The following is a 24,314-nucleotide window of genomic DNA, read 5'->3' as shown; positions in this document are numbered from 1 at the left end:
AGGCATTGGAACTGCAAGGACAGACAGCACAGGGTCTCTAAGACCCATTTAAAAGTGCAGGCACAACTGCTGGGCTAAGCCCACCAGTCCTGGAGAGGTGGCTGTGTGGAGGCCTTGTCCCCGTGTGGTGACTTCAGGGCACCACATGAAGCCAGCTCACAGTTTTCTCATAGGGGCTATTACCAGGGAGGTGACAGGCAAAGAATGAGGCAAGACCATTTTATAGATGTAGATAAGAACAAGCACTGGTTACCATGTGGGAAACCAGGGCTTTGAGCACAGCTGGTAGCAGTATAAATTTATACACAGCCATTTTGAAATGTACAGCAATCTGGTAGTACTTAGTGGAATTAAGTATGCCCAGACTGATGACCGAGTGATTTGACTCTTGCTACATTACCTATCCCGAGCAATTCTTGCAGGTTTTGTAAGAGAATGTATGCTGGACTTCATTTTAGCATTGCATAGGAAAGGTGAGTGAATGATAACCTTGTGTCCATCATTAGGGCTGTGGATAGGTGACAGATGGTCGATACTTCCTATGGAATACTATGAAGCCAGGAGATGCCACAAACCAAATGTGCCTATAACCACATGCAAAGAATAGTGTGGAGAGAAAACAAGAATAAAACAACTTAAGAGGCAGAACAAAAATTATAGTGCAATACTAATTCTGTCAATTAAAAACATACACTCAAAACTATTTTATAGGGACATATGAATATTTAAGGATAAGGATATTTTTATGATCAGGTTAAAGGGGAAAAATTAAATAAAAACCTTGTATGGACCAATGTTGATAATACTGAGAAGTTTCACAATGGCCAGGGAGGAAGATGAACTCAGTTTCTATACCTAAAGTCCAAAAAAGAGAGACTGTGCAACGGAGCAGAAATAAGAAGATGTGATTCCATCTTCAGCATGGTTCAATCAGATGTAAAGTACTTCTGTGGACATGTCCTCCCAGGGCAATTGATGGCATTCTTTTCTTGCCCAAGGAAATCTGATGACTCCTTGCATAACATAAGGCTGTATTAAAAACAAAAACAAGGGGCTGGCCCAGTGGCTCGGGTGGTTGGAGCACCGAGTTCCTAATGCCGAGGTCAACGGGTCGATTCCCACATGGGCCAGTGAGCTGTAGAGGGCCTTACTAAGATTGTGAACAACAGCTCTCCTTGGAGCTGGGCTGCTGTGAGCAGTCGGAGGTTGGTGTGAGCTGCTGCAAGCTGCAGAGTGCGCAAGGCTCATAATACCATCTCAGTGGTTCAAAATAACCCATGCTTTATGCCCATCACAGCTTGGTTGGGGGCTGTGCTCTGCATTGAAACACTCCAGGACCAGACTGCGGCGTGTTATTGGTCCTTGTGGCAGAAGAAAGGAGACTTGCAGGGAGACCCAAAACCTTCAACCTGAGGTGACACTTACCACTTCCACTTACTCTATTGGTCATGGCAAGTCATATGGCCATTCCCAACTGAAGAATGCCTAGAAAGATGGCAGCCAGAAATGTTGGTGGATAGCACGAATGTTTACCATACTCACCCTCAGATCAGATAATCTTCTCAGATTTTTTTCCAGCTTGCTCTTTTGTAACTTGACCTTCAGCGAGTTACTTAACTTCTCCATGCTCCAATTTTCTTTTCTGAAGAATAGGGATTTTATTACCTGTCCCATGAACTTGCTGCACATACAGGTGAGATGGTGGAGTGGACGTGCATAACAATGGGTCTGACACCCAGTCAGCCCTCAGTAAACTGTGGTTGCCATTGTAATTATAATAAGGACCCCTGGTCTCACTTTTTTTCCTCAGATCCACATTAGCCCTGCTTTAATCTTCCTTAAGCATGCCTCTGCTCAAGTCAAAAGCGTGCATTGACTCCCATGGGCATAGTCTTTGCCTGGACTCCTGCTTGTGTGTGTATCATTTATGTTTTGGGTGCCATATTCCATCTGCCAGTTGGGCCTTGTTTGCAAGCTTATTAACCTGCATCTAAGGCCACCCAAAGTGAATCTCAGTCTAACTCTCCAACCACAGTGCCCACAGCTTTCTTTTATCCAGACTAAACTGTATATGGTATGAACTACTCTAATCCTTATTCATCGCTTGCATTTTTAAAGGAATTTCAAGGAACAAAGAGCATTTTTCTCCATTCATTGATTTATTCGTTCAATAAGTGCTTATTCTACAGCAGATATTATTGTAGGTGTTAAAGATACAGAAATGGAAAGACAGACAATGTTTAGTCCTATAGAACTTTCAAGAAATGTGCAATAAAACAACTAAGATTGTTTTAATTAGTGATGTGTGCCACAGAGAACACCTAATATGGTAATAGGATAGAGAGTGCCTGGGTGGGGTTGGCTAAGTTCGTCAGGGAAGGTTAAATGAGGACTAAATGAAGAGGAGACAGCCTTATAGAGTTTTGGAAAAAGAGCATTCCAGAGAGATGGTGACAAATCTCATGTGAAGGAATGGGAAAGGAAGGCTGGAGGGAGTCAAGCTTAGTGGACAGGGAGAAAGCGGTGCCGCAACAGCAAAGAAGAATGTAGAGGAAGGTCGTTTAGAAGAATGTAGGACAATGAGGAGCCTTGAAGTTTGGATGCTTTTGCTGTCCTGTGCAAGACCCATGTCTTCAATAACTACTAACCAGATCTAATCACTCTTCAAGGCCTGATTCAAATGCACTTTCTCCTCTCCCACAATTCTTGTTAAAAGCAGGTTTATCCCACCTCTAAACTCACAGGATAACTTATCGAGCCCAAGGGTTTGCATCCTTTAGCCTAGAGAAACACTTTCCCAGTGGCTCAATGATTTTAATTCTATAAAATGAAATGTGTATTATTAAAAGATAGCCAAGCATTAGGCATTTCTTTAGTAGTAGTAGTAGTAGTAAAGGTAGTAATCTCTATATATAACTTTAAATTCATAAAGGACGAGCTTCAGAAATCAGACAAAAATATTTCTAGACAATGAAATGGCATTCAATGTATTTGGTACAAGGATATGGACCAAGAAAATTACCTGGTCTAGATAATTCTTTTTAAAATGTTTCAGCTAGATCCCTTGTCATATTCTCCATAAGCTTTTATCCTTTTGTATATTTCTCAGTATTTGACTGAGTAATAAAACTTAGCTAAGAAAATACCAGCTGTATGTTTTCAGTTGTTTCTAATGACTTTCCTTTATGGCTATCTGAGTTAGAGATTTTTTCAAGCACAAAGCAAATAAAGCAAAACAAAGAGAACCCAGTGAAATTAAACTATGCTGGGCATTTCTAGGCCTTAATATAAAAGATTGTTTCATTTTTATTATATAGTTTGCTAGCTTTCTAATCTTAATTAATGACCGTAGAAAGCTTCAGAATTTGTTGTTTAGTTTTTCTGGTCACATTGAGTCTGGGGCTTGATTCCCTTACTCAAGCACACAGTTGTTTTTATTTCTTAATATTCACTGAACATCAAAAATGCACTTAGATGCCATGGGAAACCAGGATTAGCTATGATCATTCTCCAGAGAATTCAGTCTCTGAAGTCAACAGGATTCAAATCAAAGGAGAAGCCTGTTTCCGGACAGTAAGGCTGGGGTCATGACACGGGCTTAGAATGGCATAGAGGTACCTAGATGGTGTTGACATTTGTCTGTCTTACGATATTTTCAGGTAAGCAATTTGGTTTTGCTTGGTTTCAGAGGAAAGTGTGAAGTAGTTAGCTGTGGGGAGGGGTTGGTAGCGTGTGACTCACTGGGAACAAACACATTCTCTTAGGCTGCAGAAGGAATGTTCTCCACACTTGCTGGGAAATAAGTCTTGGATGTATGAATTTAATTGTATTGTATCTCGACAGCGGGTGTGAATGAATGCATGAAAGAATGAAAAGGGGAAAGGTGAGGTCCGACCCTTTGGCAGCATTCAGAATGAGGGGGTCTCAAGAAGAGGAGCCCTGAAAGTCAAGGTAACAGTTTGAAGAGATAGTAGATAATAGCAAAAAGTCTGGGAAGAGGACGTTTTGTTTTTTTACAAAATTTGTTTTTATTGAATTACAATTTTCAGTGAAATTCACAGATCTTAAGTGTACAAGTTCAATGAGTTTTGACAAATGCATACATGCATGTGACCCACGTTCTTGTCAAGATATAGAACTTTTCCACCACCCCAGAAAGTTCCCTTGTGTCCTAACTTCTTCCTACTCCCTACCCCTGTAGCCAGCTCAGAGGACACCACTGCTCTGATTTCTATTTCCAGAACTTAGTTTTGCCTGTTCTTGAAATTCACATAGATGCAAGCACATAGTACTTACTCTTTGATGTCTTCCTTCTTTCAATCAGCATGTTTTTGAGTGCCATCAATGTCATTATATGTATTATCCCTTTTTAGTCTGAGTGGTATTCCATTGTATTGCTCAACTGCACTTTCAAAATCCATTCTCCTTTTGATGGTCATTTTTTGTTTGTTCCCCCCCCCCAAGTTTTGGCTATTATTAATAAAGCAGGTGTGAGCATTCTTATACAAGTCTCTCTTTCAAAATATATGATGTTATTTCTCTTGGAAACAAAATTGCAGGGTATAATATAGTTATATTTTCAGTGTTATAAGGAACTGCCAGAGAGTTTTCCAGATTGGTTGTACCATTTCACACTCTGCCAGCAATGTGTGAGAGTTCTACTAGTTACTTTGCATCTCATCTCACCAACTTTGGTATTGTCACTCTTTTAAATTTTCATTCCTCTGATGACTGATGATGTTGAATACTTTTTCATGTGCATATTGGCCAGTTTTCTGTCCAAAGGCTTTTTTTTTTTTTTTTGCGATTTTTTTTTTTTTTTGGTGGTTTTCTTTCTTACTATTAAGTTGCAAGAGCTCTTTATGTATTCTGATTACTAGTCATTTGTCAGATATATCTGACAGGAATATTTTCTGATAGTTCATGGTTTTCCATTTCATTTTCTTCATGACTTTCCTGTTTAGCAGAAGTTTTTAATTTTGATGAAGTCTAATTATCACTTTTATTCTTGGGTAGTTAATACTTTTTAGGTGCTATCTAAGAAATCTTTTGTTTACTTTCGAGGTCACAAAGATTCTCTAATATGTTTTCTTCTAGAGACTTGTAGATTTAGCTTTTATGTTTAATTAATTTGGGGGTCTAAATATTACAATTGTGAAATAGGGGTTTAGGTTTTTTCCCCCTTATTTTGATTTCCAGTTATTCTCATGCCACTTGTGGAAAGACTTTCCTTTCTCCATTGGATTTCTTTGAAGCCTGGTAAGGCCAGCATTTCACCAAGAAGAAGTCATTGGTAACCTGAAAGGAAAAAAAAATAAAATTGGGGAGTCTGAAATAGGGGTTTAGGTTTTTTCCCCCTTATTTTGATTTCCAGTTATTCTCATGCCACTTGTGGAAAGACTTTCCTTTCTCCATTGGATTTCTTTGAAGCCTGGTAAGGCCAGCATTTCACCAAGAAGAAGTCATTGGTAACCTGAAAGGAAAAAAAAATAAAATTGGGGAGTCTGGAGAGATGCCAAGAAAAGGAGAAGGAAGGACCTTAACAAGGCAGGAGCAATTTTAAGAGTGATAGAAGGCAGATTATGGTGTCTGAAGTATAGGAAGCTGACGAGAGACTATAGGTGTAGACCCCATATGTAAGGAACGTGGCTGTGAAAAGAAAGGTAAAAATAGGGCAATAATTTGAATAATCATGCAAGGTCAAGAGATCAGAAGGATATTTATTGTCAGGCAATGAGTTAGGGAAGTAATAAGGTTAAGATGGGAATTCAAAGGGCTTTGACTAGAAAATGGCTCAGATGACTTTCCTTTTACAGAGACCTTGCCGCTTGCATAGAAAGTTCTCTGGAATTTCATTGAATCCAGAAGGACTTACTGGGAAATACACATTTATTGTGCAAGTAGCTATTTAATATACAAGACTTTCTTGGCAAAGATACAGCATGTAAAAGTGAGAAGTATGAGTTAAATATCTGGTCTGCCAGTCAGGCTGAGAGCAGGGCACCCAGGAGCTGCTGTGTCTGTGCCACTGTGAAGAGGGTTTGCACATTTCTCTTGGGCTAAAAGAACACTTGAATGGATCAGTGCCCTCAACCATTTCACATCATGGGCAGAAGGGATACCAAAGACAGCTATTGCCACCTGCTTTCTACAGGAAGGTTTTCCTCAAACATTTACATGGCTGAGGGGGACAGTGCAGCTATTTTCTTCCAATCTTTACGTGGTATAGACTCTAGCTGCTCTCCTGATCCCACAAGGGACACTTTAAGGGCCTGTTGCAACTCGTTCCCCCAAACAGCTACTAGCAAGAAGGAAAATAAAAAAATAAAAAAACAACATTTACTGATCATTAACTGTATGCTAAGCAGGACTGTTACATACAGTCAGTCATACAGGTTGTATCCTGTACAACTGCATAACACCAGGGGACACTATTCCCATCTTAGCTTGGCACTGTGCAATGTGGTGCCCTTGGTATCAAGTGTTACTCTGTGCCTTTTGAGTCCTTGCAACCACCCTATGAGATTGGCAAAGTATATACATTCTGCAGATGAGAAACCTGAGGCCAGGAAAGGTAAAGTCACTTGGCTAAGGTCACTCAGATGGTAGGTGGCAGAGCTACAATTTGTATATTTTTTGTGTATCTTCTGTTGGCTCCAAAACTTAGCATTTCAATGGCCTTAACATATTGGACTGTCAAGGTTCATCTTTAGAAGGCAGATAAGTAGGCTACTTGGGATGGGATAAGCAGGAAGGTATACCCTTCAGGAAGGGTATGAAATGAAAAAAAGCCAGTGGACTGGAAGACAAAGGTGATTGAAGAATAGGAACTGCCAGAGTGGTTACAGGGAGATGAAGAGAAACCCTGGGTTGGCAGAGGCTGGAAGAGCAGATGGTCTAGCAACTCTAGCACATCCACCCATGTGGACGAGAAAAGAGCCAGTTACAAAATGCTACAACTGGCTCTGCCATGATTGGCTCAGGAAAAACCCAGATTGGTTGATCCCCTGAATTAGGGGATCTAAGGTAGGAGCTTAAGGGGGCTGTCCCGTTGCTCAGAAACTAGATCAGAGATACCCAGAGCTTCTTGGGAACCTACTGTGTCTTCTTCAGAAGACAACTTGGCTCAGAGGGAAAAATAAAGGCTTACAGTTCAGAGGTCAAATCCTGATTCCCACGTTTACTAGGAGTGAGACTTCAGGAAAGTTATTGAACCTCACTTTCTCATCTGTAAAATGGGATTATAGTATCAACCTGAAAAATTGTTCTAATGATTAAATGAAATAATAAACTCCAGATACTATGTGGCTTAGAGCCCATATGAGGACCCATGGTCACCGTGATAACAGTTCACTTGTCAAATCTTTGACGCTACTGGCTCATAGGCCTCTGTGTTGGCTTGTGTCGTAATCCCTCAGGTCCAGCACTGGGGAAGGTGTGGGAGCTAGGGGGTTGCTTATTCCACAGCAGGCTATTTAGTCTCCTTTAGAAGTTTTTTCTTTATCTGTTCCCACTCTACCTCTCTTACCATGACACCATGCAGATCAGATCAGCATCCTACAGTGGCCTCATGACAAGTGGAGCTGTGTCATCTGAATTCCTGACCTGAGCAATTCCAACTGGGAGCCCCTAGAAGAGAGGAGTTGGATTTTGTTCATTTTTGCATCTTCAAAACTTGGAACCTAGGAGCCCCTCCGAAAATGTGGATTGGATGAATGGCTGGTTAGCACACCCCACCCACTCGCCTCGCCTGTGCACTTCAGACCGAGGGCTGGTGAGTTTCCGTGGATGTGGGTGAGGAGGCACTGCTGGCCGGAGTGCCAGTGGGGTGGGAAACCTGGATTTAGCTATGGGCTTCAGAAGCAGACTGTCATTGCAAGCCATCTCTAGTGGGTGCTTTATTCATGCAGCGAAACCATAAACTAGATGAGCAGATGCCTGGCGGAACCCGGCTGCCTGTTTTCAGATGGCAGCCGTGCCCAGTGGGCACCCGGAGCACACATCCCCATTGCACATGAGCTGCTCTGTCAGGCACAGAAACAAACCTGCCCTTTGTCTGGGCAGTGAAAGCACAGAGCTTCTGCAAAGCAATGGAAAAACGAGAAGTGCTGCACTTTGGAGAATCCTCTCTCTCCTCTCACCTCCTAAAACAGAATGAGTTGGGCTCAGCTCTTCCCTCTGAATTAACCTCTGGTCAGTGCCAAAGTGACTAGTTAAACACCTGAGAGAAGAAGTCAGATCCACAAGGTTAAACAGTAAAACTTAGGGGATAACTTCTAATCAGAAATGAGGTAAGAAATGAAGAATGCTTTCTGATTTCCAGTAAATGTAATGCTAAAATATTCAGCCATTTGGATATTGCCATGTTATGAATCCAATTAACCTTGCTTCAAGCTACCAACTGCGTTCAGTGATACTGATGTGTTACAAAACACTATGAAGTATCCCTCTGCTGATTATGAGCCTAGATAACAGAGAAAATGCAGCTCTTGAGTTTCAGAGTTGTGGAAAGAAGCAAAATTCAACTCTCAAGTTATGAAGGCAGTGATAACCTATGATTTGGTTGCAAACAAATAGGATTTTCATTTTATCAACAACATAAATTTGTCAAATTTGTGAGTGAGACTCCACATACCGATTAGTGGTGATAATAAGAAATGAGTTTTAATATTGTGCAATTGAAATGACCCCATTAATAATAAAATAAAATTGGTGCACTGCAATGATTTCTGGAAAACAAGTTCATTTTTTTAAAAGTTTACTGAATTTTATCATTTTCTTTTTCAATAGTACAGGTGTTTCTCTTAGAGCAACTCTGTTTTCTAAAAATTACGTTTTCTGCTTAATGTAAGAGGTGTATAGAAAGGTTGTATCAACTACAAGAAGTATCATTACTCCTACTATTGCTGTATTTGAACATTTTCAGATGTGGATTTTATAAATATTTTATTATTAAAAAAAGACATATGGGAAGAAAATTTCCAAAATATCCTGGTAACTATTTGGTAACTATCCTGGTAACTATCCTGGTAACTATTTATTTCAACTTTATTTATCTGTTTATTCACCATCTGTTTATCTTTCTGTATATGTAACAGGAACATTTCTCACAACTCACTGCATTGGTAACTCTTCTACAAATATGACTGTGGCTGAAATTATTATTAATATATCCACTCTCAAGGTTCTATGTGTAAGGCTTATTAAAATTTTGGCAAGATAGGACAGAATCCAGAAAAAGTTCAATTTAGCATTTCTGTTTCAATTATGATTTAAACATTAGATCATCAGCAATTCTCAACCAAAAACAAGTTGAAAACTTTAAAAAAATATTCCCTAAAGTCTATGGAATTTAAAGCTCTGCTTTGAAGTAAAAAGGAAGCAATTCCCATTCAAATGTTTTCCAAAGTCACTGGAAAATTAAAAAAAAACGAAACTATTATATACTTGTGTTACTTATTTCAGGCTTTCTAGGAAAGAAATGACAGAATTCAACATTTCCTCTATAAAATATTATCCCGTAACTTTTAAACCTGACTATTAGTACTTATGAAAAATGAGATATACACCTAACGTGGTTTATAACTTAAGTATATGTGAGAGTCAAAATAATTTGAGATCCAGAGATAAATCATTGCAACTCTGGCTTAGTCAGAAAAGGAATTTATTGAATTAGATGGTGACTTGTGCCAGTGAGTCCAGCTTTGAACAACAAATGCTGGGGTGCATTTATGGAGGGGAATGTCAGAGGAAGGAAACACTTTTCCCCATGAATAGCCAATGATGAAAACCCAGAGAAGGCCCAGGGAAGGAAGAGAGAGGGGGCCAGAGCAAGGTTGTTCGCTGTCATGGGGAAATTTCCTCACACACGTACTCATAACAATAAAGGGAATCAATGCAAGGGCCTTGTGTGGTATGGTGTCTGCAGGCTCCATACACGGGCTCTATTTTCCATTCATCTGGAGACCCTAGAGGCCAAGAACCTTAACTGTGAAAGCCTGACACGTTGCAATGTTCTAGAATAAATATGTACCAAGAACTTTGCTATGCATTATAGGAAGTATAGTAAAAGAAGAGGTTCCTGACCAATAGGAGCTTACAATTGAGACAGAGAAAGAATGCAAACAAAGGAAATCAGTAACACAAAGTAGAATGCATCAAATGCTTGAGTGATAAAGACATAATTGCAACCAGAATTAAGAGGAAGAAGGGGGAGGGGGAGAAGGAGAAAAAGGAGAAAGTGGAAATTAACCAAAGGAGAAAGTGGGGAGGAGGATTAAAAAGGAGAAAGACAGGGATCAGATGTATGATATGAAATATTTCTCTGGGTGGTGAACACACAATGGAATTTATAGATAATGTATTACAGAATTGTACACCTGAAATCTATATAACTTTATGAACAATTGTCACCCCAATAAACTTGAATTAAAAGAAAAACAGACTAATCTACAATGGTTAATGACCGATCTCATTCACAGAACATATCCTGCCAAATAATAGTAGGGAAGAACAGCAGTACATGTATATATTTATAAATAAATAAATATATACGGATTGGGAGTGAGTGTTCACATTTTTTCCCGAGGGGTTGTATATGTGGTTAAAAAGTCTGGAGACCGCTGCTCTTTTTAAATTTTTATTTTATTAAATTTAAAACAAACAAGCAAAAAGAAATGTTTGTTGCATGCGGTATAATAGCAGTGTCCTGGTGTGTGATTAGGTGTTTAGAATAATAGACTATGGGTCCCCTAGGGTGGAGACTAAGTCTTTTCTTCCCCTTGTAGGTATATTCAGCCTGTAATTCAATATCTGACACAAAGCAGCACGCTGTGAAACTTTGCTAAGTAACTGTAGCATGAATACATGAATGTGGACGAAACGTTTGATTATGGATTGTGCATGAGGGGTTAGATTTGAAGGGGAATGAGTAGGTGGGCACAACTGAAGGAGAATTTCTAAGCAGAGGAAACAGAAGAGGAGATGTGAGGGGTGCTAAGAGAGCAAACTAGCTGCAGAATGAAGCTGGAGGGGAGGGTTAAATTAGGGGAGGGAGCAGTGGAGAAGAGGTTAAGAACTCGGGGTGAGGACAGTCTGTGGAGGGCCATGACTCCCTTTGTCACCTGGCTGAATTCCATCCTTCCTTTAAGACTCGCTGTGAATTCTTGTCCTCTTCTGGGAGAGCCCCCTGACCCCTGTGTAGTATCAGCACCAACAAATACCTGTTCAGTGAACTAATGAATATCAGCAATGGGGTTCCATTCACATCTTTACAAGAGACAACGGGTATGGTTGTGCTTCTGAAATTTTACTGAAGGCAGGAGACAAGTTGTCAGGTGTGAGGAAAACTCTGAAGGTGGATGTCTGGGGAATCACTCATGGCAAGAATTAGGGTTGAGGTGACACTTAGGGCTCAGTAGGAAGGGGATGGGGATGGTGCAGAGACCATGGGCTAGACATGTAGGAAAAATCAAGAGAACGTGGTGACTAACAGCGAAGAGAAATAGACCAGTGTAAGGCCCAGGCAGACAGCCTGATTGCAGCAGGAAAGAAGGGGGGAAAGCAACAATTAAGCTAAGAGGAGACTGGGTATGTAGGCGGCAGAAGCTAGGAGACAGAAAGGGCTGAAAGGCTGGAGAGAGGAGTGATTTGAACAGTGTCTGATAAAATGCACTGTATATTAGCAGATGCATAAGGAAGGACGATATTCCAGGTCCAGGGACAGGGACATGGCCCATGTCCGGAAGGTCCTGCAGCCAGAGCCTCAAGAGTGTGACAGCAGGAGTTCTCCAACCCTACCTACAGAAGCAACCCAGTCTCCCCCAGCTTCAGACTTCTACTCACTCTGAAAGGATGGCTGTCTTCCCGGTCCATAGAGAATGGAAGGTTTATAATGGCCTCTTGTATCTTAACAGGGAACAATAAATAACTGTAATTTCCAAAAGCTTGTTTCTCTTAAGGGAATATACACAGCATTTGTAAGCAAATGTATCATTGGTTCCCTTTGATTTTCTGCTGAAAAATGGAGCAGAGGAAACCTGGTGGGTTTATTTTTAGTTCTCACAGGGATGACAGACCATTCCCAGTGGTTTAAGGATTATTTGAGTATCCCTCTCGGCAACAACCTGCAAAATCAATCTATGGTTAGCACAGTTTAGCCCATTCCAAAGTGATCATTTTAACTTATATTTCAAGAGAAGGGAGCAATGAGTTGGCACCAGGGAAGGGAGCTTACCTCACAGCCCAAGATGTGAAGGTGTCAGCCATGCTGGGCTATAGTTGCCATTTGGTCTGGACTCTGGGAAGGGCAGGCCTCCTCTCTGCATCTCTACTTATCCACCTGTGAAATGAGACACTACCTGTCCCATGCTCTCCTCATAAATTACAATAATACATATATGCTAAAAGAGGATTCTTTCTGTCCAGTCCTTAAAGAAGGGCATAGAACTGCATGGACTGACATAAAAAGACATCTAGGATGACTGGGGAGAAAAAAACCCCAGTAATATAAGATTTAATGTAAGTTAAATATAAGTTTATATATATATATATATATATATATATATATATATATATATCTCCAAGTTGTTTTATATATATGTGTGTGTGTGTGTGTGTGTATATATGTATGTGTGTATATATATATATATATATATAAACCAAGTTGTTTTATATATATATACACACATATATATATAATATCCAAAAAAAGTATATACATTTTAAGAAAGGAAAAAACTATATTATACTTAATATATACTGATAACAAAAGATAACAATATATACTGATAACAAAATTTTTTTGGTACCCCCAGTAGTGGGGATGCCAAAAAAATGTATATAAGTGGACATTTTGGTCACCGTTGCTCAAGCAGTAGTTCTCCATAATCAGAAGTGTCTGGACCCTGATGGTAACCACTTTGAGCACCTCTTGTAATTGCAGAAGCCAAATGTGACTTGTATTCATCTTTTGTTATTGGTATATATTGAGTATTACAATTTTAATACAATTTTTCTTTCTCAAAGTGTGTATACATTTTTTGTCTCTCTCTTTCTATCTCTCTCTTTCTGTCTCTCTCTCTATGTATACATACACAAACACACACACGCACACACACACACACAGCACAAACTGTGTAAAAATCATATATACACGTTATTATCCATTTTATAAAATAATGATAATTATTATGTAGATATTCATGTATTTTGTATAAAAAACTCAAGGAAGTATACATACAATAATAATTGTGGTTATTTCCAGAGTGTGTGATTACAGGGTACATTTGCTATTATTTTTTATATTCTTTACCATTTGCATTTTTATAAGTTTGCATTTCTTTCATAACCAGAAAAATAATTAATTGCAAATATAGATAAATGAAGAAAGTTCTCTGCCTGTAGAAGCCCATTTTGCTCCATCAATTAATGGATACTCTTCAGCACATGCTTCACTGCCTCTGGAAAAACTGACACAGTTAGGGTTGCAAGACCTCAAATGGCCCTTATCCTTGACAATTTACTTTTAATGTTCTCACTTCTTATCCTGGGGCTCTAATGCCAACTGGCTCTCAGAGACATGCTGATCTCAGCTCATGCAAGGTGCCCATGCACAACTTTGTTAAAATTTTAAAGCCAACTAAGATTTTCTCTCTCTGACGGAAAAATGCCACCTTACCAGGAACAAGCAAGGATTTAGAAAAACACATTTCTTCGCTTAAGAATGACTGGAGAATAAGCTGAAAGGGGGATTTTATTTATTTATTTATAATTTCAAGAGATTTTCAAAAAATAAGATTTGGAAAAATTTGGGTTTCTGCAAACAGGAGTTAAGAACCAGGGCAATGGCAGGGACTCAAGTTTGAAGGGTGTTGGAGGGATTATTTGAGCTGGTTTAAGCTGAACTTCATGTATTATCTGGGTCTGTTGTGATTTGGGGTACAATTATGATAAGCAATATGACATTAACACAGTTTTCTTGGACGATTACTTTCGACCAAAGTGAATTCTGGTGTGTGGTAACTAGGCTGTACTTTTAAGATTCTTAGGAGGATGATAAAGATGCACATTCATGTACACCCCAGGGGCCCATGGAGGGTGTAGTGGACGAGTGGCAGGAAACTCACTTTCAAAATTCCACGCCCACTTTAATAGAATAAAATATTTGAATCTATCTATTAACCCTGATTCATGGTATTCAAAATTCTGGGCAGGTCTCTTTCACTTCTGTTTAGTTCAACTCATAAAGGAACGCTGCATCTTACAATGTCCATGTCTTCCTTAGACTCCAGAAATTTTGATGCTGATAGTTTCACGACATCTTTCTTTGGAAATCCTGAGAACTTTTAGAAAGCATTAGTAAGAGCTGGTGGTCTTCACAGGAACCCCTGAGAGAAAAGTTCCATTTCATACTAGGTTTAATGTGAATTATTCACAGAAAATAACATTTCTAAAGAGACATCTCTCTTTGCTGCTCTACCTAGTCCTGCAATTCCAAACACATAACACTGTCAAAGCATCAGATCTTTTGGCACAGAGCCACCAAATAGTCTAGTGTCTGAGTCCAAACTAAGAGGGCTACTGGATCCCGAGGTGATGAGAACAAAAGAGGATGTCATCGAGTCTGCATGGAGACTGAGGCTGGAAATTTTGAGGGGACTTGCCACACGTAACACGGTTAGCAAGTAGCAAGCCAGGACCCGAACGAACACTTTACCTGTCAGTCAGTATTGCTCTCACTACACCAAACTGCCTGCTTACCCGGGGTGCAATTTGCTACCTCTATCAGGGAACACTAGCATTTTAACAAGGCTCTTCTGACACACAAAGATTTAAATACTGACGCTAACTATGGGAATTTCAGACATCATGACAAAATTGTACAGGGAGTTGCTTGAGAGGGCAGACTACTTGGCATTGTTCCAAATCACTGCCCTGGGAGTGGGGGTGTTATTGTGCCAGTGTTGCTTTCCCTTGGAAAACCCTTACTTGCTTTTCAACTCTACTAGGCTTGAATGAGATACCATATATGTGGGTCTTCAGAGTCCTAGAATGTACACTCAGCTTCTTTTGATTAATTGAGTAGAAGTTCCAATACTGTTTATTTTACCTTTATCCTGTATGAAGTGTACATTTTTTTCATCTTCAAAAACATTCGTTCAAAGCAGTGATGTGGAGTTGGCTCCTGCTAGCTCACAAGAGCCAAATGCGTGCATCTCACCCCAACTCCAGTCCAGTAACTTCACAGTGGTATCTTGAAATTGGACACGGAGAAAATATTTTTATAGTAGAACGTGACAAACACAAAAACTGGGGATTTCCTTCCCCCCAGAGAGCCTGGTTACTAGCACACTATTGATCCCAAGTATGCATTTTTCTACCATATCAAGAGACTATTTATTTTGTAAACTATTATGAACTTGTGCTTGATACATGGTAAGTACACCATGGATGTTTGTAAAGGAATGAATAAATGAATGAATGAATGAATGAGCTGTTTTTCAGATATATACAGTGTTCCAATCTGGTTTTTGAGACTCAAAACTGGGTATGAAAACGATACTAATTTTGGATTCTCCAACTCTTCTCAATTTTACGTTGTATTCATCTTGGTCTCTCAAATGCTACATCAAGGTGTGGGAGCTTTTCCACAGATCTCCTTCCAGTGCCCCTTTTTCAGACAAGAGAAAAATCAAACACTCCCTCTTCTAAAATGAGAAGCATGATTTAATTGTCATGAAAGGTAATTTTGACTTTATGGTACAATGTGAAGGAAAACTTATTTTTATATATTACAGGTTATTTTTATTTTTAAAATCAGAAGCAAATCCCAACCAGAAGAGCTAAAACTCTCTGACACAGTCTTATTAATGTTCTGCCTCTTGATTACTAGCTCCAGAAATTATAAAGAGTTGCTTCTAAAATTGATGTTCAAATTTAATATGATTGTGCTTTGCAACTTGTTCCAGTAAGTCTGTCATTGGGAGCCAAGAAAAGCAGCCATTTTTGCTTTGCAAAATCCTGTGAATATTTATATAGTGGCTCTCAACTACAGAGAATTTAAGAAGCTTAGAAGAATTTTGCAAAGTTTTTAAAGCAGGGAGTCACTGTAATGCCATGAATAGGAATACATTCATGTTCAACTTGAAAATGTGTGAGTACTTATGTGTGAGTCCAACACATTCTGTTGGACCTGTACCCACACACCCTTTTGAATGTTGCTGAACTAATTCGACATGGCAGTTTCTACTTAACCAAAGTATTTTATTTGATATTATCTGCACTATTTTGGTATGTCTGTTAAACTTTTATTAATGAAGCCTGAGAGTTTTGGTGTTGGCTTTTCATAAATACTTGTCAAAATCAGGGAAAAAGAAATATAGACCAGATGTAATCTCTCATGTAGCTTATCCTCAAAATTCTGTTGTTCTTGGTTGAATCTTACAAAGAGAATATTGATTGAAGGAAGCTAGGAAAAAAAGTTTACATGCTATATTATTCCATTTGTGTAAAGTTCAGGAACAGGCAAAACTAATCCTTGGTGTTAGAAGTCCCTGTAATGGTTACCCTTTGGGGGAACAGTGACAGAAGTAACAGAGGAAGCTTCTGGAGTGTGGGTAATATTCTATCTCTTGATCTGTTTACTGGTTACACAGGTGGTTCACTTTGTAAAAACATCAAAATTTGTACTTATGATTTGGGCAGATTTCTGTGTGTAACTTATATTTCAATACAGAGCTTATTGTTTAAAAATTGGCTCTTCTCTTATTCTCTTTGAGAATCTAAAGCATTTCAAAGAGTGAATCTAAGTAAATAAGAGTGGCTTCCAAGAGGATGTTACTTAAATAAGGTTGATGACCGAACGAGAAATGGAATTCCTACCTAGACGAATACTTGGTCTTACCAGATGAACTTCATTTGACTCCATGAAAGAAAGACAAGTGACAACTTCATGTTGCCCCATTCAGCTCTTTAAAACGTGATTGGAAAATAGGAAAGACTTGTAGGGGTCACAGATAGTTCTGCATCTGCTTCAGAGAATCCTGTTCTGGTGTCTTTTCATCCCATCCTGAAATCTGCTTGGGAAAGCTGAGCTAACTAGAAGTGGCCAGCTAGCATTTAGTCAATAAATAGCTTGGCTCAGCAGACAGTTAATGCAATGCCAGATCAATAAGAACTCCGAAAATTATTTCTTCACTTCCTTCTATGGCAAGTGGAAGTCCATGAAGGACAGAATGTCAGCCTTAAGTCAAGGAGGCATGGAACTTTTCATTATTCTGACACTGGGTGTTGAGAGGGAGCAAATGTAAACAATTCCAAGCTCCTTATTGACGTGATGTCAGATTTTCATTTTGAAATGGAATAGGCTCTAAGAAGATTTTGCAAAAAAGGCCCAATCTTCTCAATCAAAGTACTTCCTTCCCCTTGGAGAGAGCCATTAGAAATGGGAACCACGCTGTCACTTAGAGCAACCAAGCTGAAACTGCGTCTTTTAGGAGATAATAGGCAGTTATCTTTCATAATCTTACATAATGAAGGACAAATGAAAAGAATATTGAAAGATAGGAGGAGACATCTTAGAGGAAAGAAATTAAAATTTTTCTTCATGCGACCTTCTAATAATTCATGTGGAATGCTATTTGGTTTCAAGTTTATGGCTATATCAGAGTGAAAATGAAGCTCCTTTCAGTACCATATGATCCACGGCCTCGTAGTACCACAGTTCACCGTGACCTGGTTGCAAGGGCTTTGAGCCTTGGGGAAGCAATGATGCAGATACTAAATGGGGACTAACATACTTCCTAAAACGAATAACCCCTCCAGCCAGTTAAGAAGCCCAGATGGAAATATGATGACTGTTTTGATTTTCGAGAAGAGAGGGAATGTAGAGTAAAATTATGGAGTTTCAGAGTTCTTGCATTTCTATGCTTAACTTCAATTAGATAACCAAAGTAGATTTTTGTTCCCGCATGCGGTCTGAGAACTCCTTTTTTGCATGCCAGACGTAGAAAGACATCTATACCTCAGCAGCGTTCATGCTCTACTTATTTCCTTGGAACCTCCTACCTCCTGGCAGCACATTTCCCTAGGGGTAAGCAATCTGGAACCAGAGAGTGAATGTTTTTTCTTTTTTCTTTTTCCTTTCTTCTTTCTTTCTTTCTTCCTTTTCTTTCTTTCTTTCTTTTTTTTTTTTTTTTAAGGAAAATAAGAGTTACAGAATACCTTTATCTCTGAAGATAAAAATGAATTCAATTGCAATGCCATCAATTCAAGGAAAATAAAGGGGCAGCTCTATTATTTCATCCAAATTTCCCATGCATGCTTGTTTTTCTTCCCCTCCCATAGCTTTTTGTTCTCATATTCTCTCTGTACGACCATAATGGAATGTTGGCTCACTGAAAATGAATTCTTAACATTTCCCATTTATTTGTTTTTCCCAAATTACTAAAGGCAGTGTAATGGTATATTCCACCATAGAGAATGGTCTTTTGTGTTGATTGATGAGTTTTCAGCTATGTGCAGTCAGGTGAACAACAGACTCTACCCCATTGTCAGAGAGTCACAGAAGTCCATGGAAGCAAAGCCTCCTGTGTGAGGGCTAATGCTCAGACTTAACTGTTGGTTTTCATTTTCCACGGTTTTGACAGCTCTCTTCCTATGAGCTTCTTCAGCACTTGATACATCTCTTGACGATAGTAAGGATTGTGTTCCTGTGCACATGTTTTTTTCTCTGCGCCAATGACTCTCACACTTCCCCTAACTAGTTCTTTCTTAAGTCCAGTTCTCAGCTTAAATATCATCTCCTTTTGAAGCCTGTCTTGATCGTACTATGTAAAATTGATTGCAATGAATCATGTTGTGTTATTAAACTCTCCCTCAGTTTTTCCTTCACAGTGCTAATTCTTCCACTTGCCTTTTCATTTAAATGCATTTGTTTATTTCCCTTACTAGCCTGTAAGAACCATGAAATCTCAGACTCTGTGTCTTTGTTCACTGTCCTCTCCTTGGGCCTAGTGTGGTGCCTGCTACATGGCCAACATTTGGAAATCTTTGTGGACTCTTACTTTTCCTCTACCCCTACATAAAGGGTGTATTTCTGGTACAAACCAGTACCATAAGAACACTATACCAGAAACAGTTATAGGCTGATCAACAATTATTTGACATATTTTGGTTCCTCTTTTCAAAATACTTTTTTGTATGGGAAAATTCAACTTTAATAATTTTTTTTGGGGGGGTGACTTAATATGGACTCACACCAACGGAACCAAGACTTCTTTCACAGATGTCTTTACAGATGTGTTATCTTTCAGGTAAGGCTAATTCAGCTATCTATACTCTATTCATGGATTGTTGATTAAAATTGGGTTTTAAATTCATGAAATAATAATTTCTGATAGACTAAGCAAAATTAATGAATTTATATAACTTATGTCCCTCCTCTTCACTGGCCTGGTGGGACAAGAGTAAAATAGATGTTTATTTCTCTGCACCAAATTTCCACCTTTCTTTCCTCATTTCCACTTCCCTCAGTGCTCAGACCCGTTTTGGTATTCTTCCTTTCTTAATAAAAAAATTGCTTTTTGAATCTTTTACTTACTCCAAAGAATATATAGCCTGTTTAAAACTCATTATCCCTTCTAAGGATGTTTATGAGAATTGAAGTGTCATAATGCATTATGTAGTCCAACCTCCTCCTTTTTGTCCTGATTTTCATTTTAACATACAGATGTGATGATATCACTCCCTCATGCAACATCTTCCCCTTCCAGAATCCTCCGCCCCACAGAGCAGGGTCTTGGGACCTGGCTGCCTGCTGTGTTGCACGCTCTGGTCAAGCTCACTCTTGCCTCTGTGCCAGGTGCAGGTGGCTGCTTTCCTGTGGCTCATTCACCAGTGTCTTCTTGCTGCTTCCCCTGGGCTCACTCCTATGTTTTCATTACTGGTGTCTGCCTCTCCCTCGGGCCAATGGGTGGATTCCCATCTTGCCACTTTCATCTCTAGCCCAGCCCAGGCAGGAACTGGCACAGGTAAGTTCAAAATCAACAAGGTAAATGAAGGAAGGAAGTTGAAGAGCTGGGGCTCTAAGGATGGAATTTCAAGGACTAGCCAGCAGAAAAATATGATTGTTTGGGGGCTGAGGTGTTCCCCCCAAAACTGTACCTCTTGAGCAGCTGAGCACACTCTCTGTGCTTTTGGTACAACCCTCTTGTCTGAACAGTTCTTTTTGGTGATAAATATCACACACACATGCAGGGCATTGGCTAGGCTCAATCCATCAGTCTATCAATAAGCATATTTTTATCATCTGCTGTGCACGACACTAAGTATTAATGTAGGGTCAGGCTGTTTCCCTCCCCAAGAGACTGCCCCTGAATAATCACATTATCCACACTGTGAACTCTTGGCTGAACGAATCAGCCTGGGATGCCTCTCTGCCTACTCCTACCCCCAGCTGTCTTAACGTCTGCCAGCAAAGTTGATATTAGTGCACCTCTGCTGTATTGAATGTCTTCTCTTCCTTGATTGTTCTACCTCTAGACAGTTTCCTATTGGATTTGGGTGAGCAATCAGATGGACTGGAAGAATAAGGAGAGGAAGCATATTTGAAGTTTTGTCATATTCATTGTCCAATGAGGAGGAAGTAGCATGGTGGTCTGGAAAGGTGTCATACTCAGGCAGACCTAGTGAAAATGGCAGCTCTGCAGCCTTCTGTGATCTTGGGCACAGCAGCTCATCTTTCTACAGCCAGGAGAATGGGGTCTGACCAACTCCCAGAGTTCTTAGGGGTCACACAGGAGACAGTGCGGTGCATGTGAATGGGCCTGGTTCATGTTAGGTGTTCTGCCATCATTTACTTTTACCCCATAAAGGAGACACGTGGGTGTAAGAAGTCATGAGTTCCTGGGCTAGCAATTTTCTGGATGCCAGGAAACAGTTAGCAGTGGACTGAACTTATTTTTTCTGTCTCCTCACCACTTGCTTTTCCTTAACTGACATAGCAACAGGCCTTACATAACTGAAGTCTCTGCTCATAAAACCTCAAAATCCTCCTGGAAAAACTGCGCTATAACTGTATCTACCTGCTAAAAGTGTGTAGTTTCTCCATGCTACACTTCTAGAAGCTAGCAAGGGGCTACTCCTAAACTTTCACGTGTCAGGTTTTCAACCATATGCTCCTTGGGGCAAGAAGATAGCTTTTTTGTCTTGTTAGTGTTATTCGGCAGAGCTTCATCCATTGTAAGGAAGCTTACACATTTATGACACTTTATGAATAATGAACAATGACTATAACCACGCCAGAGCCAGCCACCTAATCAGTCCAGCTTGGATAGAGCACCGTGTGTGTGTGTGTGTGTGTGTGTGTGTGTGTGTGTGTGTGTGTGAGAGAGAGAGAGAGAGAGAGAGAGAGAGAGAGAGAGAGAGAACTAGCAAGCAAGTATATGTGTGTGTCAGAGACTGTGAGCAAGTGTGTGTGACAGTATGTGTGTCAGTGTGTGGGTGTCATGCAGGGCACCTGCGGGGTCTCTGGTCCCGCTCCCCACATAAGAACGCAGGATGTGGCGAGGCCAAAAAGGAACACCCACGTAGCCATAGGTAGGGGAGTCACACCACTACAGTCACTGGAGGCTGGATTCACATGACGTGCGACCTGCTCTCCGCTTTTCTGCCAACCGACTGACTCTCCTCGACTCCCCTCGACTCCACTCCCCAGCACAGCCGCGGCAGTTATATTAGTGGCCAATGGCTCAATGGTTACAGCTGACGGCCAACTAGCCACAGCTGATGGCCATCTACTACCCAAGCCAGCACTTTTCCACGTGAGGCCGAGAGCCTGGAAATTGCTCTTTGGGGCTCTGTCCCCACAGTGGGTGTGCGTGGAGCCCTTGACAGCAGCTCTAGGAAGTACTGTGTTACCACGAAAATAAGACCTGATCTTATATTAATTTTTGCTCCAAAAGACGCATCAGGGCTTATGTTCAGGGGATGTCAACCTGAAAAATCATGCTAGGGTGTATTTTCCTGTTAGGTCTTATGTTTGGGGAAACACGGAAAGCTACATATTTCTAGTTGTGAAGAATTCATCTCATCTCCTCTGGGTTCATATAGAACAGGTTACCAGATTCTTAAAAATCTATTTTGCCCTGAAGGACCTTGCAGTTCCTGTCATCACTGACTTTTTTTTTTTAATCCTGTCTTTCCAGGTGTGAGAGTTTCTCTCTGACGCTGCTCATGCTCACCCGCTCCTGAAAGCCCCATCAGAGGATTCAGCAATCTGTTTAGTCACTAGCCCATGAGGCTTCACTTTTGGGGAAGATTCACCAGCTCCTCTTTCTTCATGGCCTCCGGTGGCTGTAAGGGAGATGAGGGAGAATATTGTTGCTGGGTTGGTGAAAAGTTACTCTGTGCCAGGCGGTTACTCTGGAGCCAACACCAGACCTCCATTATCACATTTAATCCTCACAATGACACTGTGGGAAAGGTACTGCTGTTTTCCCCTTTAAAGAACAGAAAATTAAGGCTCAGAGAGTTGCAGAGTTAGCCCAGGGTTACAAGACAAGAGGCAACTGGGCAGAATCTAACCATGATTGACCCAGACCCTCTCTTCTTAGCCTGATATTTATGGTTCTGGAGTGAGCAGGAAGGGGAGAATCAGGAGTCAAGTTGTAAGGAAACTCAAATAACATTTAACCTGGCTTCACTGATGAAAAAATGACAGCCCAGATTGATGACTCCTGCAAAGATGTACATTTCGAGGGAAGAGCTAGGATGACAATGGCAAGTGTCCCAACCCCCAGCCCAGAGCCTGCATCAGTTCAAACCCTGGGCTCACTCTTGGACTCTGTTGACTGGCTATGATTAAGAGCTGTGAAATGAGTCTACTGCTGTTGTTCTGTCTGCTGATCATTGTCATAGTGACTGCGGAGTGCCACACTTCTGGTCAGGGGAGGAGAAGCTGCTTTGATGTAGTAACCTGAGCAGAAAGCTCTGTGCCACATTGTAAAGTCTATTTTATGGAACATTTGTTTTCTTATCTTGCACTCGTAGAAGTTGTTTTCTTTTCAAAGGAAACTCTAGGGTTAATGTAATACAGAACAGATTAACTTTGTGGCAAAAATAATAATGACAATGGTAGCAAAAATATTGAGATGAATTTATTCGGCATATCAAAGATGGAGAATGACAAGGAGGGTCACAGTTTCCAATCAGAGAAGATTTATGTGGTGAAGACAAACTAGTTCTTCCCTATATGTTTACCTTTAAGCTCTTGTAGCTTCAGGAGTAAAAACAAAAAAAAATAAAATAAAATCTCCCTTCATGTGGCTAAGACACCTTTGATCACATTGGTTTCCAGTGGACTCCACTTGACTACAACAATAACAGCTTCTAGGTTGGGGCTGAAAGAAGCAAAACACCCTCCAAAACAGGTCTCTTTCCTGCCAGTTTTATATTGTAAACATATATTTAGCTGCATTGTTATATTTTAAGAACCAAAGGGGAGATGTATAAATGATGGTGTTTACTCCCACCTGATGTCTTCTCCCTTCCCTCCCAGCTTCTCCAAGTACTTTCCAGAATGATGTGTGGACAGCTGTTGACACAACACACATGGACCTCAAGCTGGGGATACTGTGAGCAAGGCTCACACAGAATATTTGAGGCTGCTTTGAGCAACAGCATCAGCAACAGCTGTAATCACCTCTTGAGTCCCTATCGTGTGCAGTGCAAATACTCGGTACTTTGTGCATTATACATTTAATATTTAAATAATACATAATAGACTTGCTTTTTGCCTTCTGAAACTTCTGTTCATGTGTTCTGTTTCAAGCATTTTAGCGGTTTCTTCTGACATTTTTCTCCATTTTTCTAAATATTCTGCTTACATTATGATTTCTTGACTTTTCAGTTTTATTTGTAATATATTGATTTTTGCTATGAAAGATAAGGATTTAGCTCTCCTTCCCTCTCCTTGCCTCTCCATGTACACTTCTCTTCACCCATCTTCTCCTGGGAATTATGTCACAGTTTCTCATTAAATAAATGTTCAGTGCTTATATTATTTATAGGCGTATAGTATTATGTATAACTGAGGTACATAGTGTAATAATTTTACTTCTTTCTTTTACAAATTTGTTGTTCCACTTCTGGAGTTAATACTACCATGTGTTTGTTTATTTATTTTTCTATGAACCTATCACTAATTCATCCCAAACATAACAGTAAATGTCGTCTCAGTAAATCAGAATGCATCAGATAGTGTGTTTCCTTTTTAAAAATATTTGAAGATATTCCTGGTGAAGTGCACCATGGTG

General features: G+C 40.0%; 1 long non-coding RNA gene across 1 annotated transcript; it reads left to right on the top strand.

Annotated features, from left to right (window-relative positions):
- Positions 1-7,558: 7,558 nt before the first annotated feature.
- LOC117011946 (uncharacterized) lies at positions 7,559-23,731 on the top strand. Its single transcript, XR_004421076.1, has 3 exons — positions 7,559-7,774; positions 22,206-22,483; positions 23,558-23,731. It is a non-coding gene; the product is annotated as an uncharacterized LOC117011946 (long non-coding RNA).
- Positions 23,732-24,314: the final 583 nt, after the last annotated feature.

The sequence above is a fragment of the Rhinolophus ferrumequinum genome, chromosome 19 (genome assembly GCF_004115265.2).
Source record: "Rhinolophus ferrumequinum isolate MPI-CBG mRhiFer1 chromosome 19, mRhiFer1_v1.p, whole genome shotgun sequence".
Lineage (NCBI taxonomy): Eukaryota > Metazoa > Chordata > Mammalia > Chiroptera > Rhinolophidae > Rhinolophus > Rhinolophus ferrumequinum.
Note: the sequence above shows the minus strand (reverse complement) of the source record. Positions and strands in the feature narration are given on the sequence as shown.